This window comes from Humulus lupulus, chromosome 5 (assembly GCF_963169125.1).
Source record: "Humulus lupulus chromosome 5, drHumLupu1.1, whole genome shotgun sequence".
Lineage (NCBI taxonomy): Eukaryota > Viridiplantae > Streptophyta > Magnoliopsida > Rosales > Cannabaceae > Humulus > Humulus lupulus.
In genome coordinates, this window is record NC_084797.1 from 51,950,895 (window position 1) to 51,970,731 (window position 19,837).

A 19,837-nucleotide genomic window follows, 5' to 3' on the forward strand; every position below is an offset into this window, starting at 1 on the left:
AAACAAAGAAAAATGGAACAAACTTAACAAAGAGCCTATAATCATAATCAAATAGTATTATTTAGCATCACATGAGATTTTTTGTGCCCAACTCATATACCCCATGTGTGCATGGGCCATGCACACATGGTGCAAATTACACATAATTTTCCAAACATGCAAATTTCTCACATAGAATTAAAAAAGAATAATGTCAATTCTACCTATTATCCATGCATGGTTTTCAAGTAAAAATTATATGGTTGAACAATAAGCATATATTTGAACGTGAAAGTGCATTTGCATGCGACATGCCATACATGGGAGCGTTGTGAAAATGTGACGCTAAAAACAATAATCTCTACACGCTTATTTCTAACTTTTTCAAATAAGGATTTGGAAACATGATTTCGTCACCATTTATTTATTTATTTTAAATTAATAAGTTGATTAAACCTCTTACGGAATTATTTTTATTCATAAAAATAATTTATTTAGCCACTTTCTAAAAAAATATTAATAATTATATTTTAAATTGTATAGATAAATAACAAGACTTGAAATTATCTAAAGGTACTTGTAAATATCATGTTTCTTTTAGAAAATAAAATTTTATTTTAAGTTAACAAATATACAAGATTTGGTGTGAGAAAATATAATTTTAAGTGTGGGAAAAATATATTTTTGCTTGTATTAGTTAAGACTTAATTTATGTAGTATAAACCCATGTAGGTTAAACAAAATAATTAATTTTAATTTATTAATCTAAACTTTCAACAACTATTTATTTGTTTAAAAGTCACAAGTGAATTTAACCCAACATTTTCTTAATTAAAAATAAAGAAAACCGTACTTATTAAAAATGTGGTTACAATTAAAAATATCATTTTTAATGTATACATAATTTAGGGTATTAATTTGAGTAAAAATATCATTTTAATGTGAATAAAAACACCCTTTTAATTTCATAAAATAAACAATGCATCTGGAACATTACTTATGCATGCAAATTATTATTTCACCAAATTTCTCACCAATTATACACAAAATCAGCAAGCATATTTACTAATGAAATTCATCTCTACATCATGCTTCACAAAACTCATACAATAATCCTACATGCTTAATCAACACAAATCCAAACACAAAATCCTTGCATGCACCAATTAACATAATATCTCCCTAGGAAAGAAACCCTAACATCATTTAGATATTTAAATCATAGGCACATCTCAAGATCAAACATGCAAAATCATGCTACAAGAACCATAGGCCGAAACTCACATGACCTAAACATAAAATAAAACTGAAATCACATTCATATCCACATGGACCATAACATGTTTCTATCTCAAAATAATGAACAAGTTCATATAACACCAAGAGAAACATAAACAAAACTAACATGAAATTTTTTCGTATGCCTTGGCCGAAACCTACATATACAATAAGTATAATATACCAGAATCATCATATCTAGTAGATCAAAACCAAAACCCTTGCATGCTTTTACATAGAACCTTAAAATCAAACAAGTCGTAGCATCATATCTTAGGGGAAAACCTTAGGTGTCATAACATCAAATATCACCATGTCATGACTCTAAGATCAAACAATACTCAAAACCATATACCTTCATTAACACCAAATCAAATACGAAAAAGTAAAAGTGGATCTATTACCTCTCTTGATTGTAGAATCAAGAACACAATAGTAACAAGAACCCTAGAGTACAATCACCTCGAATACCATATCACCAAATTTTGAACCACAAGCAAAGAGACGAAGAATACTTAGCAATGAGGGGGAAGAATATTTTTAATGGAATAATCATAATCAAAACATGGATCAAGACCATACATACCAAAGTTTCGAATTCCCTCCTCTCTTCTTTCTTTCGCTCTCTAGCTCTCATGCACTCTCTCTCTCTCTGTCTCCTCCAAGCCGACGACACCACAAGCAAGAATGGCCTTTTTTTCTTTTCTTTCCTTCCTTTTAATCTAACCTAGGAAATAATAGTCTAATGGGAAATGGGTAAGTTTCCCAAACCATTCCTTCTAATTAAGCCTAAAATAAATTATAATAAAAAGGATAATTGATAGAAAAATGTCAACAATTTCTTTATAAAAAATAGTTATAGTCATCCATTTTATTTTATTTGATTGAAAAAAATATGGGAATAAAATCTTCCCTTTCCCACCTATTGCCCTCCACCCTCCTCGTCTTTCTCTTTATTTATTTTTTTTTCTTTTTAATTTACTAAAATAATTATAATAAAAGGAAATAAAAATGTGTAGAAAATTCTACTGCATGTGCACCATGCAACCATGCACATGCCCACACTTAATCACTAAGGTGCATCACTACCTGCCACGCACCTTGGTGCATTCAACCAAAACTCGTTTATTCACAAAATCAATTAATAAATAAATAAAACAAAAAACAATTAAATAAACACAATTTCTAACAAACAATTCAAACAATTAAATAAAATATTTCATAACACTTAACAATTAAATAAAATAAAGCAAAAAATTAATAAAATAAAATAAAAATTTGATGCGCTACACAAGATCTTTAACGTTTTACCTAATTGGTTTCCAGCCATAGCTAGGAATTCCTTAAACTTTGAAAATGTTTATGATTTCCTATGCACTAGGTAAAGACATGAGTATATAGAGTAACCATCAATGAAAGTGATGAAATATTCAAAACCACCCCTGGCTTGTACATTCAAAGGTCCACAAACATCTTAATGAACAAGTCTAAGTGGTTCTTTGGACCTATCACCTTTTGCAGAGAATGGATGCTTAGTCAGTTTGCCTTCTAGACAAGATTCACAGACATGTAATTCACCTAAGTTGAGTTCCCTCAAGGGCCCGTCCTTTGTAAGTCTTTGAATTCTATCATAGCCAATGTGACCTAGTCTTAAGTGCCATAATGTAGCGTCTCAAAATTTTACTTATCTAGATAGTAGTAGTAGGAGCTAGTAGTAACCTGTAGTATTTTAGTTTTCATGGATATTGGTTCAAGCCGGGATATATTTGGAAACTCATAGAAATAGTTATGGATTTTATAAGTTTAATCTATAGTTTATAAATATTAATTTTCACATAAGGTTTGAGTAATGTAGCTGGTCCTATAAATATTATTTATTATAACCTAAGGTTTATATACAATTATTAAGAACGTGACACTTGCCACGTGCTTGTTTATTTAAGGATTTAAGATGAATTAATTAACAATGGATGAATCTAGAAATTCTTGAACCTTCCAGCAGCTGTTAGGATCATGTTTTACTTAGTCAAAGTTGTTTTAACAAACTTCAAATATGTTGAAAATGTGCAAAAACGTGTTTAAAATATCATCGTATGCCGATATATCACATCTATAGGGCCGATACATCTCCTACAGAAGATACGAAAAACACGTCGACTTCGCATGAACGAAACCACGAAGGCTCGGGGCATAGGCATAGGTGATATATCGCCTAGGGTAGGGCGATATATCGGCCCTTGGGTTGATTTTTGAAACTTCAGGGAATCAAAGCTAGAAACAGCCCTCAACCACTTGGACTTGCTCTTGAACTCTTTGACCGAGTTCTGGGCATCTGTTGAACCAAAAATTCAAATCTTTTCAATTATTATTCATTCATTTATTCATTTTAAAAGGGGTTGGTCTCACTCCTTGAACTCTATAAATAGGACCTAGTACGCAACCATTTCATTCATAATTTAAGCATTCTTCAGAGGCTCCAAGCTGTTAAGTTTATTCTAGTGAGAAAACACTAGGGTTTGGGATTTAAAAGCTTTTCAATCTAAGATTTGTAAACACTTGGGAAGTAAGATAGAGTGACATTTTGGTATTGAGGTTGTAGATCGAAGTTATAGCCCATTCAAGGTATTCTTATCCTCAGATTTAGTTCATCATAATTCTTTTATTTTCTTTGATTTTCTTTCAGATCCTAACTTGATTTTATGGCTTCTTGGTTAGGTGTTTAAATTTCTTGAAACTTAAGGTTTTCGGTAAGTTTCTATCTTGATGGTTTAGATCTCCTATTTCATCTCCATTTCTTTAGAAACTCATGATTCTTACCGTTGATTTTAGGAGTTTTCCAATCCTGTTCTTGTCTATTATCCTGGTTGTTGGTAAAGAAAATAGGTTAGATTATATGTGTTATGATATGTTTATATGCTATGATATATTATGTGCAATGTATATACGTATGAATATGTTTTTAGTCGCTTGGGGCTTATAGTTGCTTAGACAGCAAACCCCAATATTTTTATCATTATCATGGTTTAGAGTTATGATTTACCCTACCTCGATTAGTAGACTGAGGACCTAGATGGGTTATCATATACTACCTTGTGATCTAACCTACCTCGATTAGTAGACTGAAGACCTATATGTTGTATGCTATAGTCTTATGATTTATGATATATGTTCTTAGTAGATTTTCCTTACTAGGCATTAGGCTCATTCGTTTTATTTTAGATGGTGCAGGAAAATAAACTTGGAAGGCGGGATGGATTGATTGAATTGACTGCTGGAAGATCGAGGATGGCGTTATTTCAAGTCCTTTAATTTATGATTTTATGTATTCTCGCACTTAGTATTTAAATAATTAATTAAAGTTTATGTTTTTATGTTTTATGTATTAAACAATGGAATCCCGTACCGTATTTTGGACTCTTAATAAAGTTCAATTATTTTAAGCATATATGTATTCCAAAACAGTAGTTATGTCTTAGTAGTTTTTAATGGTCCGATCTTTTAGAATTAGTTGGGTCATTAAACATAAATACGTCATGTAATCGTTACCATTCTTTTGATGTTTATTGGTCCTAGGTTTAGCTGTTTTGACTAAATCATTATTAAGCGCGAGGGGTTAGTTAGGTTGCCGAATATAATGCTCGTTTTTCCAAACATGCAATACATAATTGTGATCCATTGAAAGAGATAGATATATTAGAACTTATAAAAGTCATAACAAATCGTTCTAATTGCAACATGGAAACTTAAATTAAATTTCTACTAAAATCTGAAATAAAAAATTCATCTTTCAAAATTAAATATTTATTTCTGAACTTCAGGTGAACTCTTCCTCTAGCTTGGACTTCAACGAATGCTTTGTTCCCAAGTCTAAGCTTTAAGCTGCCTTCATCCACTTCCTCGCATGATTCAAGAAGTTGTAAATAGTTACAAACATGGTTAGTAGATCTAGAATCAATAATCCAAAATGGATTTATCATTCTCTAAAACACATGTTTCTAAGATAAATGAACTATAATTATTACCTTTGTTTTTTCGCTGCAAGAAACTTGGGGCGATCCAGTTTCCAATGCCCCTTCTCATTGCAGTGAAAACACTTACCTTTACCTTTCTTGTTTTTCTTTTTCTTCCCCTTCGGCGTCTTTGCACTTGGTTGTGCACTTATCTTCAAAATCAGTTAGAATACTAACCACTCAGAATTGAGATTGAATTGACCTATGGTCAACTATATGATATGACTACAATAAATAATAACGGTATGTTTACTTATCCTATCTACTGCCAATGCCGGTCCAGTTCGATGTAACAGATACATTCTATCTTATCTACATTGCTAAAGTTTTTGAAAGAACATAACACTACAATGTGTAAGTAGATTATATTGTAGATTGACAAGTCAGTGTAAATCATGTCAGGACAAACTTATTTTTGAACATATAATCATATTTATATGCATTGTGATTACGTCACTATAAATATGATTATCTATATGATCGGGATTTAATAGAAGTTTACATTGAACAAATAATCATGAAAATAAAATATGTGAGCAAAGTGAGTGACCAAGCCAGAAATGATTTTTATTCTTTTATTTATAATAAAATAAGATTACAAAGAAATTAACTTTTAATTACGACATCAAACCCCAACACACCCAGTCACCATCGTCCTCAACCCTAGCCACCCACCAACCCTTTCTCCATTTTTTTTAGCCGCCACCATTGAAGAAACAAGAAAATGAAGAAGAAAAAGAGGAAAAGGAAAAAAGAGAGAAAGAAAGCACAAATGAGGAGAGCTTGAAGACAACAGTCATTGAAGACATTCATTTTCGCTTGATTCTCTCTACTCTATGTTTAGTAATTATATTTCTTTCTTTTAATTTTCTTAACTATGAATTATTTTATCATAGATATTTTAAGATTATAGTTTTAAGCTAAATTTTCACTACTACAAAAACACCTTTTTAGGACACTCACATAAATGCGAGTCCTAAAAAAGTCTCCTGGACCTTTTAGGACTTGCGGAGCGAGTCCTAAAAACTATGTGTGTCCTAAAAGTTTGAGATTTTTTTTTTAAACAAACACCTCCTAGACTTTTTAGGATGTTTTTAGGACTTGCATTGCGAGTCCTAAAAACTTATGTATATCATAAAATTTTGAATTTTAAAAAACTGGAGTTTTTTAGGACTCGCATTGTGAGTCCTAAAAACATTCTTCGTGAGTCCTAAAAACTTATGTGTATCATAAAATTTTGAATTTTGAAAAATTTCGAATTCCCTCCATTTTTTTAACAAAATTTTTATTATTATATAATAAAAAAAACCAAAAAAATTACACAGCCTACATTTTCACTCTCTCTCCTCGGTTCCCTCTCTCTCTCTCCCAAAGTTCCTTCTCTCTCTCCCGAAGTGCCACCGCCGAACGCCGCCGTCCCACCTCCGGCCACCGCCACGCGCCGAACCAATGGAAGCGCCGTCCCCCAAAACCCATGACCCCCAGAGATGGCGACCTCACGCGCGGCCTAAGGCCCTCAACGGAGCACTTGAAGTTTGGCCGTTCTTGGGTTTCTCCCAAACTTTCCAAGCATATTCCGGCCACCTAAAGCCACCATGAGCTAAACCACCACCACCACCACCATACTCCTTGCTTCTTGGGCTTTAAAATCCAATAGTTTGTTTTCCGAACCACCACATTTTAATGGTGGCACCGCCACCGTCGCCGGTGCCCTGCCGCCGGATTCAAAACCCAAAAATTAATTTTTTAAAAATAAAAAATAAAACTTTTCAGGACTCGCACTGCGATTACTCAAAAACATTCTTTTAGGACTCGCATTGCGAGTCCTAAAAAACTCCAGTTTTTTAAGGCTCTCAAATAGAGGACTCGCGCCCTGCGAGTCCTAAATTTTTTTATTTTGTAGTAGTGTTTTCATAGCTAGAATGATTGATGAATTCTAATATGTGAATTTTGATTTTTTGTTAATGGTGTTAATGTAAATTAAGGATTTATTTACTCAAGTGGTTCTATTGTTTACTATTTTCTTTTATTTTGCCATACATTGTGAGTAATTTGTTGGCTCAAAGTCTTCAGGACCTTATTTTGATGATATACAAAACAAATATTTGATTATTTTTTGTTACTAATTTATTCTTGAGTTTGTAGTACACAACAACACTATTTTAAGTAATCAAAGAACCAAGAATTCCAAGAACTTTTCAAAGGTTCAAAGCACTCAAGACTAAGTATGGTTAAAGTTTACATATTTTCTTTAGTCGTGTAAAATGAGTTTCATGCATCACTTATAATTTAATCACTCATTGGCTTAATTCTTTTTCATCAAAAGTTTTACTAAAAGACACTTTTTAAAGAAATTTATTAAAAATATGATAGTCTAAAATTTTATAATTTTTCTTAGAGGAGAAATACTTATTTTATAATTACATTCATAGTTATATATATATTACAATATAAAACAAGGTTCTAAAATTTGTGGTAACAACTTAGAACAAAATGTGATTAAAAAAGGCTAACTGCCCAGTTTTTGCACAGGTCGGTTGTCCGACCTATGCATGCTGGTCAACCGGCATGTCACACTTTGTGGGCCCTATAGTATGGTAGCTTTTGTTTTGAATGTACGGCTTCAATGACTCTTTTAGCCGGTCGACCGGTTGCTCACCTAGCTGATGTCAGAGAACCCCAAAATGTCCCCAACGACTCTTTTTCTCTTAACACTACAAATAGACTCATTTCTAGACTCAATTTAGAGCTAAAATCGGCCATATATCATAGTATTAAGTTATTACAAGTGTTCTATGCATTTATAATCTTCATCCTTTTCAAAACACTTCTTCATACACATTGAGCAAAATTTGTCATTATCTTCATTTGTGTGTTTGCATCTCTTTCTCGGTTCTTACATTTTATTTCATCATCTAAGAGAGAGTTGTGCTTTGTTCTTACACTTTCAAAAAACTTTCATTTTATTGAGGTGGGTTGGCACCAGTATTGTAAACAACCCGCTATATGTGAGTTTGGCACTTCAACTATCTGAGTGAGGCTGATAGTCCTTGTGAGAAACTATTGTAAGAGGTTTGGGTAAGACCTTTGTGAAAATTTCCCGTATGTAAAAAGGATTGATCAAGTGCATAGCTTGATCCGGTATTAGAAATCAGAGCTCGTGATAGCTTTGAAAACCAACTACGTGCGTGACTTTAGTTTCACCGAAACTTGTAAAATCGAGAGTTAACTTACCTATAACCTTAAACACCTTTACATTTATGGTTACTTGATTATTTACACTGGATCTATCTATTTATTGTATGAAAGTTTCACTAAGTTCCTAGAAATAGTTTTAAATTCAGTAATTAGTTTTAAATTGCCAATTCACTCCCCCCCGCCCCCTCCCCCCCCCCCCCCCCCCCCCCTTCTCTCTTGGAAACATATCTTGGACTAACATAATTGAATTTGTAAGGGTATAGACATATACTATTACCATGCATAACTTGATGGAATTAGTGCTTGGAAATATATTCTTGAAGTTGGGAAGATTACTCTCTTTGATTGTAATTTGTAAGGGTATAGACATATATTATTGCCTTGCATAACTTGATGGAATTAGTGCTTGGAAATGTATTCTTGAAGTTGGGAAGATTACTCTCTTTGATTGTAATTTGTAAGGGTATAGACATATATTATTACCTTGCTTAACTTGATGGAATTAGTGCTTGGAAATGTATTCTTGAAGTTAGATTAGCATAGACATATGTTTAGTTTAATTAAAGAATTTAAATTATAGTGACTTCGATGGAAGCCTATGAACTTGCTTGGAATTCCTAGTTGATAATACCAGGTTTGTTGTAGCATTCACATATCATTGATGTCAGTATTTTCATATTAGAAGGAATTAGTTATTCTAACTCATTTATTTATCTTGCTCTCTTGTCATTTTGTTTGTTTTATTTTTTGGTATTAAAAGAACAAATTAAAGATACGCAGTGGGGAATGGGCCATTTTTAATAATTATTAATACCAACCAAGATCATACACACATATATATACTAAATCACATGCAATCACATTAGATTAATGCCAGCCAAGATCACACACACACACACACACAGATATATATATTCTAAATCACATACAATCACATTAGAGATAACCTCTTGTAGTATGTCAAGTGTCCTCAAATCTTTATGCATAAAATCAGCGATCTTCCTATCTAAGTTTTGAAAGCTCACACCTTGTTCTTCCAAACCAATCCACAAACACACAAGGACGTGTGTGAGCATGTAGGATTCAAAATGTTGATTTATGACTCTCTAGATGTACTCTACCCATGAGATCTAGAGAGGTTTGATAAAGAGAAGAGGAATTGAATAGTATTCGGGTTTAGGAAAACTATTACATCTGTTTTTAGAGAGACAGTCTGATAGTTTATGAAAAACAATAATCTTCTTTAAAAGTATCGCTTCTTTTTAGGTTTATAAAGATAATTAACTTATTTAATTAATTTCTTTTTTTTATTAAAATAAAACTGATCAGTTATAATCTTATTTAATTATTTAATTTAAATCATATTTGAAAAAGAATTATTATATATAAATAATTAAATAAAACAAATTATTTGAAATTCAAAATTCAAATCCCATGGATAGGAAATCCCTCTGTGTGGCGCCACACTCGCTGTAAAGTGAGTGTGTTGACCACACCGTTACGGTTATCCCTAATTTTCTCATTTGTTTATTTAATTATTGTTTAAGACAATATATTTATCCCAAAATAAATATAAGTTAATTCAAAATTAACTTTATCTTAAAATATATGTTTTAAATATTCTAAATAAGATAATTATTAATGTCTCTTTATATATTAATCCAAACAAGATTAATATTTATTTTAACCTATTGTTTTTCAAAATAATTATAGTTAATAATTAATTAAATCATAATTAATCAATTGCCCATAACTATCAAATAGTTATTTCATTACCCTAGAAAACTATTTCCTTTGCAATTAAGTTCTTCTCTCTACAAATCTTTCTTTTGACATCCTTACCCTTGAAAGTGTAAGACAGAAGTGATCTGGGGACCATGGACCTATAATACGAAGCTCCAATAAGCCAGATTATTAATTAAACTCTATTATCCAATAATCTTATTAAATAATTCCATGATTACTCTACTATAAATTTGGAATTGTACTCTAAGTATTTATAGAATTATATTTACAGAGTTTTCTCTTGTAGTCCATTGATATAATCTATAAATGTTGTTCTGTCCTCCATTTATTGGTTCGTTAATTAGAGCTAGTCAAGATTACTGTTTTACCCTTCTAATTAGCTCTTGATCCTTAAGTACCATTAATCCACTAGCAAAAAATTGATATATAATTAAATTATAGATTTGAGCTCAATATCTTTTCAGTTCCAGAATTAACCCTTAATGTAACAAATATTTGATCCATTAGAAAAGTATGGATTCCATTATTGTAATTCATGTTCCCAGCCATTCATAATATTGAATCTCCAAAATAAAAGTCATTAGCCTCGTTATATTAAGAAACCTTAATGAGTGAATCAAAAGATCCAATAAACGCAAACAGGAGTTCATCAATACTCATGATTTAGACTCATCTACAAATGATAATCTATTATGATAAGAATCACATCTTTATGTCAAACGACAAGTTTATTAACATAATTAATTCTTATCGATCATGTCATATATAATCTCTATTATATACAACACCTTTACTAAGATATCTATTGTAATGCCCTACTGCCTTAGAGCCGTTACTAAGTGAGTTTAAAACGTGCAATTAACTCACTAATCGAGGTTTTAAGACAAAAGTGTAGCTAATCCATAAACCAAGTCTCATAATTTAAAAATATATCCATTCATTGAAAATTTTAAAGCTTTTTACATTTGGGATCCCAAAATGCTATTTAGAAATATTTACAACTCAAAAATATAATTAAAGTCGACTAAACGACAAAATTAGGTTTAATACAAGCGTTTCCCAAAAAAATACCTTTGGTCGTGGCAGCCAGACAGGCCAAACATGTACGCACCGCTTCACACTCTCCGTACTCATGGTTGGCCGACTTTCCCCATGCCCTTACCTGTACCATAGAGCACCCGTGAGGCGAAGCCCAGCATGAAAACTCACACAAACAGATAACATATGCATATCTTTCACTTAACACATAATCAAACCGCCAATAGGCTAAACACATACGGCCATGCCATCCCAGGTGCTTTACCAGGCCCTGGGTTCGCGATCTACACCGTGAGGATATCCCATGTATCCTATAGGGTCTTACCCTGGCAACTCGCACTCCGCGAGCTAAGCGCTGCTCTTGTCCCCCTTGTTGTACTCGGCCTTGCTATTCTCGGCCTTCGCCGTTCTCGACCCTCGTCGTTCTCGGCCTTCACCATTTTCGGCTCTTGCCGTTCATTCACATATATGCACACGTAGCATAATTAAACAAATACTTAAATGTGTATTAACATATTCAATGGGGGCTACACCCTACAATACAATCATATAGGGTCGGGCCCTGCAACACAAACTATAGGGCCTCGCTTAAACCACACTTCACAAAACATAATTTACCATTCAGAAAAATTAAACCACACCAGCAAATAAACTTCAGAGATGCATGGAACTCTTACCTCAAATAGAAATTCAACCCTGAGCCACATTCCCAATCCAATTCCAACCTCAAATCCACTAATCCCAAGCTGAACCTTGCCAAACTTCATCCCAAAAATCCATAAAGCAAAACAGAATTTTAACTCACTAATTCAACACTTCCAGCAGAAATTCATTAAGGATTTCAGTTAATGACTTACCCTTTATCCTAACTAAGCCCTTGAGCTCCTGAGTTTCTGCCTTATGATCCTCCAAAAATCAAACACCTTAGGGAAGGAGAGAGAATCGAATGGGAGAGAGAGATAGAGAGTTTCCTTCTACATGACCCTAGAATCAATTTCCTTATTTGATAAAAATCCCCTCCTATACAAAAAGTCCAAAATACCCCTTGAGCTTATTTAAATCCTTAAGTGCCTCCAAGGGCAATTTAGTCATTTTCCATATCCCGTTAAGTCCCCGATTATTCCTATAAATCCCCGTTTAATCCCGACATACCAAATTATTAATAAGCTACTAACCATTACTTAATAATTCCCAAACACAAGTTATATTCCCAAAATACCCCTAGGCTCCTCTTGAGCCAGGTATTTGACCCTGTTGTGACTTTCTAGCTATACCGCTCTCTAAGATCGTCTTATATCGTGCATCACAATTATATCACCACTTACACGTGGTATCATTCATAATATATATGAATATTGCATTTATGCCCTCAACCAGCTAAAATTACAAATATACCCCTAACAACCAAAGGGGGGCCACATGCATATTTAATTCACCTAAACATGCATTTCTAATCACATACTTATCAAATTCACATATTAATACAATATATCAATTATTTCCCTCCAGACACGCTAATCAAGGCCCTAAGCCTTATTAGCATATTTGGGACGCTACAACTATCCCCTCCTTACAGAAATTTCATCCTCGAAATTACCTGAACAACTGAGGATACCACTCCCGCCTATCTGATTCAAGTTCCCATGTTGCCTCCTCAACCTTGTTGTTCCTCCACAGCACTTTCACCAAGGCAATGGTCTTGCTCCGTAAGACTTTATCCTTCCGGTCTAGAATCTTAACCGACTTCTCCTCATATAAAAAATCCTGGTCCAGCTCCAAATTCTCATAACTCAGTAAATGCATCGGATCTGATACATACTTCCAGAGCATGGACACGTGGAAAACATCATGAACCCCTAATAAGGATGGAGGCATCACCAATTTGTAAGCTACCTCTCCAACCCGTTCTAGAATCTCAAAGGGGCCAACAAACCTAGGGCTCAGCTTACCCCAAATACCAAACCATTTCACTCCTCTCAAAGGTGAAACTCTAAGGAACATATGGTCACCGACCTGAAAGTCTACGCTTCTGCATTTCAAGTCCGAGTAACTCTTCTAGCAACTCTGGGAGGTGAGCATTCGAGCTCTAATCTTTTCAATGGCCTCATTGGTCCTCTGAACCATCTCAGAACCTAACTACCTTCTCTCACCCGTCTAATCCCAATGGATAGGTGATCTACACTTCCTCCCATATAGCATCTCGTACAGAGCAACTCCTATAGTCGCCTAATAACTATTATTGTATGAGAACTCAATCAAAGTGAGATACTTACTCCAAGATCCCCCAAAATCTAGTACACATGCTCGTAACATGTCTTCCAGTATCTGAATTTTCCTCTCAGACTGTCCATCTATCTGAGGATGATAAGCGGTACTAAACCAAAACTGCATGCCCATAGCCTTCTGCAGACTCTCCCAAAACTTGGAGGTGAAGGTGGGGTCTCTGTCGGATACTATCGACCTCGGAGCCCCATGAAGTCGAACAATTTCCTTCACATATAACTCGGCATACTGCTCCACAGTATAAGTTATGCTGACAGGTAAAAACTGAGCGGACTTCGTATACGTATCCACTATCACCCACACCGAATCATGTTGTCCGACAGTCTTCGGTAAACCAACCACAAAGTCCATATTGATATCCTCCCACTTCCACTCTGGAATCCATAGAGGCTGGAGCAACCCCGCTAGCCTCTGATGCTCAGCCTTTACCTGAGGACAAGTTAGGCACTTGGCCACATACTCCACCACGTCCCTCTACATTCCCGACCACCAATACAAGGTTCTCAAATCCTGGTACATCTTCGTCAAACCCGGATGTAAAGAGTAGGGAGTGGTATGAGACTCATCCAGAATCTCTCACCGAATATCAGAATCCATCGGAACACATATTCGCCCCTTGTACTTCAGTATTCCTCGTCCCCATCGGGTTGGAACACTACGATATTTTTCCTACAATCGATCGTTGCACTATACAATGAGAGCCAATCCATTCCAAGTAACATGCCATACTCATTCATAGCCAGCTCAATCAAGTCTGCGTAGAGTTCTCGCCCATCTATAGTCATCGGCACAGCGCGTACCCATCTTCTAGATGTCATCATCTCTCCAGACGGCAACATCGTACTATAGCCTATCAAAAACACCTCTCTAGGTCTTCCTATTTTCTCTATCATGCACGTTGATATAAAAGAATGGGTAGCACCTGAATCAACTAACACATTGCATAAGAGATTGGCTATAGGAATCTGACCTGTGACCACCGAGGTAACTGGCTTCAGCTTCCTTCAACGTCAGTGCGAAGACCCGTCCTGGTACAAACTTGTCCTCCTGTTTAGCCTCAGCTTCCTTGACTGACCTGCCTTTGGGACAATCCTTCTTGTAGTGGCCCTCTTGTCCACAGTTGTAGCAACTTCTGGTGTGAGCTCTGCAATCCCCAGGATGTTTTTTGTTGCACTTATTACAATGCGAACTCTCTTTCCTTGGTCCCGACTGAGCTGGTCGATTCTGAAATCCAGACTTGGCCCTTTTCTCAAGTTGACTGTTACTTCCTGAACCTTCAGGGGTCTTGCTTTTGTGGTCATTACTCTGATGATTAGGTTTGGGGGCTTCCCTTCTCACTGCACTTTCTTTCCAAATCCTGTCCTCCATTCTTTCTTCTTTCAGTGCTCGTTTCAATGCCTGTGAAAAAGTGATCCTCTCCGTACTAGCCATTTCTACATCTTAAGAAATCATTGGCTTGAGCCCTCTCATGAACTTGTCGACCTTAGCTTCCTCGTTGGCCACAAAATTTCCAGCAAACTTAGCCAGCCTGTTGAACTGTTGCGCATAAAGGGCTACAGTAGTATCTCCCTGGTTCAGGTTCACAAATTCATCCACCTTAGAAGCTCTGATAGTCTACTTATAAAACTGCTCGTTGAAAACTTGTACGAACTCCGCCCATGTCATAGCTCTGACATCCTGGATAAGCTTCTTGTTCTCCCACCAGATGCGGGCATTCTTCTTCAGCATATAAGTAGCACATGATACTTTAGCTCGGTCTTCTAACTGCATTAGTTCAAAAATGGATTCCATAGAACTCATCCATTCTTCAGCTTCCATGGGATCCACACCTCCTTCGAAAGGTGGAGGGTGCAGCTTCTGGAAATGTTCGTATATCGGATCTGGTTGAGCAAATTGTTGTGGCCTCACTTCCATAATTTGCTGGGCTGGGGGCCTTCCAACATCCGGTGCCCGACTAAGTTCTTGTCGAAGACAAGCAATCTCTTCAGCTTGTGCCTGATTAATTCCCAACAGCGTAGCTGCATCCATGTTGGCATTTTCTGGGTTCGGGTTTTCTGGTGCCTGAGCCCTATTCACTCCTCAATGTACAACTCTTCGTGGAGCTTGAGCCAAAGAGTCTAAACTACGAACAATAAATCTTCTATCCATTTAGAAAAAGGCCTAACACATTCTACTCAATACTCAAGAAGAACAATAACAATAATATATATTGAGTTTCAAACCTAACATACTTCATAACAATGTATAATAAAGAGAAAAGAGCATAACAACTTATCATTAATATTACTTTTAACTTGATACACGATTTTGATACATAAGTAGTCAACTGAAAATAAATGAAATACAACAGTGTAACATCATAAAAATCATACAAGGACAGAACCCCCTGTTCACTCACTAACCGGAAAGGAAATAACTTCTAAATCCCAATTCTAGCCCTGGCCTGACTGCTGCTGGTGTCATAGACTACCATATGGACTAGGAATGAATCCTCGTATTCTTTCCTAAGTTATGGAGACAACTCCCTAATCACTCCCCTAGGTAGCTTAGGGGTTCCTTATACCCACCTCTTCTTACTATGGTTTATTTTCTTGATCCCTAAAGGGTTAAACCTTACTTTCTTGGCTATGTTCTCAAAGTAGATCCTAGGGAATCTCTTCCCCATAGCCGAATATTGATTTGGGGCTTAACCTTTTAAGTGACCTGCCTCGCTCCAGGCCTGGTTAAGAGCATCCCTAACACTCTGCCAAGACATTGTGCTCATTAGAACCTCAAAACACTCTAGACACTTAAGTAAGCACCCTACCCACTTAATCTCTTGAATGACATAGTCCACTGCCATGATTTGCTTAATTAGCCTCTCGAATTCATCATAGTTACCCTCAGGCTGGTTTTCATTTCCCTAGTCCTTTGGATCCAATAATCTCGGGTTTCCTTAGCACCTCGGCCTCGGCCGGACATAACTGTTCTCTTCATCACCACCATTATCTAGTCATTACGAAACCCACAGTTATCGTTGAACTCAAAAATACTTGCAAAACTTAGAAATATACTTACAGTGCAGTAGCTAGGGCCTTTTTGATCTTCATATGCATACTGTGAGGGTCTACAGGAGCCTAAGTAATGTAGGCTATGATACCAAATGTAACGACCCAATTTTTCTTAACTAGACCCACCGAACACGAATATGACTATCTGGGGTCAACTGGACCCTTACGGTCAACTTTCGTAAACTTTTGAGTAAACTTTAGAAAATTTTACATTGGAGTACTTTGAAATAAAATAGTATTTGCATGGGATCCCATAGTTTAAAAAAAAAATGTAGTTCAAACGTAACTTAAGAAGTAGTCTGTAGCCACATGGTTTTCTTTAGATAAACTAGTAAAGATGAAATTGATGAAACTGTTACTGGACTCAGCGGAAAACTTAAGAGAACCCTGACAACCCTGTAGGTCGGTTGTTTCACAGTATGCATACTTTAGACAGAATCCCCTCCAGCTTATTGCACTGCTCCTTTTGCTTTTCCTTTACCTACACACAGAGTAACTGATAAGCTATAACGCTGAGTAAGGAGGCTAGCTATAACTTATGACTCTACTATCCAAAACAAACTTTACATAACAGAAATGCATATCTAGAAACTGCAAACTGAGCAACACGTCTAGCATATTTACATAAGTCAAAGTGTTGCGTAACATACTGAAAACATATAACTGAGCCATCGTGTTATCTGTGGGGTCTTAATCCCCGTGTGGCCTCCACGACCCAGAGAATACTCACCTCCCATGCCAAAGGGGTACACTCCGCTAAAACACGATGACCTTACTGACTTGGCAGATTATCCCACTATACGGCTGCATGGGGATCCGTCCTCACAAGGCCTTGTACTGAGCCATCGAGTTATCTATGGGGTCATGATCCCTAGGTGGCCTTCGCGGCCCAGATAATACTCACCTCCTGTGCCAAAGGGGTATACTCCGCTAAAACTCGATGACTTTGCTAACTTGATGGACAACCCCACTACACGACTGCATGGGGTCCACCCTCACAAGGTTTCCCTTGACAGTCACAAACATTGCACATGCACTCATGATAACTTTACTGCACTAAGCAAATTCAAATCCGAAAGATGGGTACTATCATGCGCATCCAGCCATATAATCACACATATATATAGCAACTAGAATTTAACCAGCAGTATACAAACATGCAAACAATTCACTAAGATCACGACAAGCTAAGTTACTCTTGGTGTATACTTCCTTACCTCTTGTCCTTAGCTTTCGTGAATTATGTCTTTGTGAGTCTTTCCGATCGCGTTTAGACCCTATAATCATATTGGGACAATATGTCTTAGTTTATGCTTACTAAGATTCTAAAATATATAAGGGAATTTAAAAAAAAAAAAAAAAAAACTGAAATTTCCGACCCTAGCCCAAACCCGAGCCCTTGGGGTAATGACCATAATACCCCTCTCAGAATCCCAAACTCAACTTAGAAAATTATTATTTCCAATAATAATTTTATCCTAGGCCATGTTCGAAACTACAAGTCAAAACTCCAATTATTTCTTAAAATTCCGTTTTCCGATGCTCGAGTCCAATTCACGAGCCCCGAGCCCACCTCTTGACCTTGAGACTTAAAATCAGTAATATTGTACTTCCTAAAATATTTTCTAAGTCCTTGAAAATATTTCGTAGATTCTAAGTCATCAAATCTAAAGTTTGAAACTAACTCCCAAACTTAGAATTTTTCTTGAAGCTTACATAATAATTCAGAAGCCTAGCTTGTAAATTATTATTTAGAAGGGAATTTTTAGGGAATTTTTATCCTTAATTCTCAATAATCAGATTTTGATCTTAGAATACCTAATCCCAAGCCTTGCAGTAACATCCTAAAGTTTTGGGACCAAATACTACTTTTTGTCCCGTTTGGTTAAAAATTGGTAACCAATAGTAACCAGTTCGAAACATGCATGCTCATGCACGTGACCACCTGAATATGGACTCCCTCACCCACGGTAGCCTCCATGACCAACCTGACTATGCTTGGACCCAAGGTCCCTCACCATGGAAACCACGACTTCATCCCTACACCACCAAGACCACTACCTCGGCCACCTCTGACCGTCACCACCACCACCGGTCTCCACCACCAATCACCGGCAATGCTAATGGACTGCGCATACCCATCACCCACAAGCACTAACAATCCTCAAAACATCTCAAAGTTCAAGATTTATCCTATAAAACTATCCCTAGCACTTTAATGAGTGTCTCTAGCCCTAATAAACTGATTAGAACCATGTACAACAGCCCAAAAATTCATATCCACGATAAGGAAGCGAAAACGAACAATCGGAAACGTAAAAACTACGAAGGAAATCTTTGAATATATACCTCTTACTGTGGTCGGTTCTTGGTGTTTTCTTCCTTCTCCTCAACTTAGTCCAAAACACTATGAACACAACAAAACCATTCGACATGAATTTGGTACTCAGAATCTAAGAGAAAAATTAACGCAAAGTAGGTTCGGACTTACGTTATTTTTGTATAGGCTATTCTTGCACTGAACTCTCAAAAAACTCCCTTCTTTCTCTTTCTTTCTTCTACAATCAAAACAGAGGTTCTAAGGACGTGTCTAAGGTCTGTAATCCAAAGAAAAACCAAAGAAATGACTCACCTTAACTTCTTCTTCTTGGACCAGAAGTGGTCGAACACTACAAGAACAAAATGTGTTCTCTTCCTCCAACCTCTCTCAGTTTTTCCCTCACGTTATAAGATGGCTAAAACAAATGAGGAAAAACAAAGGTTCTAATTCCCTCCCTGGTAACCTCTAAAAACTGCCATGGCTGTTTAAATTGTGTTTCCCTCCAATAAGTATGTGTGCAGCCAAACACACCGTACGCTTCTCAAAATAAAACATTAAAACTATAGCTTAAGAATGATAAATATAAATTATAGTCTAAACATCAAAAATGCAACTTTGGTTTAAACTTATGTCTATGATTTTATGTGAGTCCTTTCAACATAAAATCATAACCTTAATCCCAAAAATTCCTCTTGAATTATTCATAGACTCTTAGTGAAAAAGTCACAAAATCATAGTCTCAAATGATTTTAAGATTTTATGTGGATTCCAAACACATAAAATCATATACTTAAACTCTTTAAACAAGATGTCCATCTTAGATTTCTTTCACATCTAAGTCCCCACACTATGGTCTAAAGCGATCAACTTACACTTCATTAATTAAAATAATATTCACCAAATATTATTTTAATTATTATTCCTACTCTTAAAAA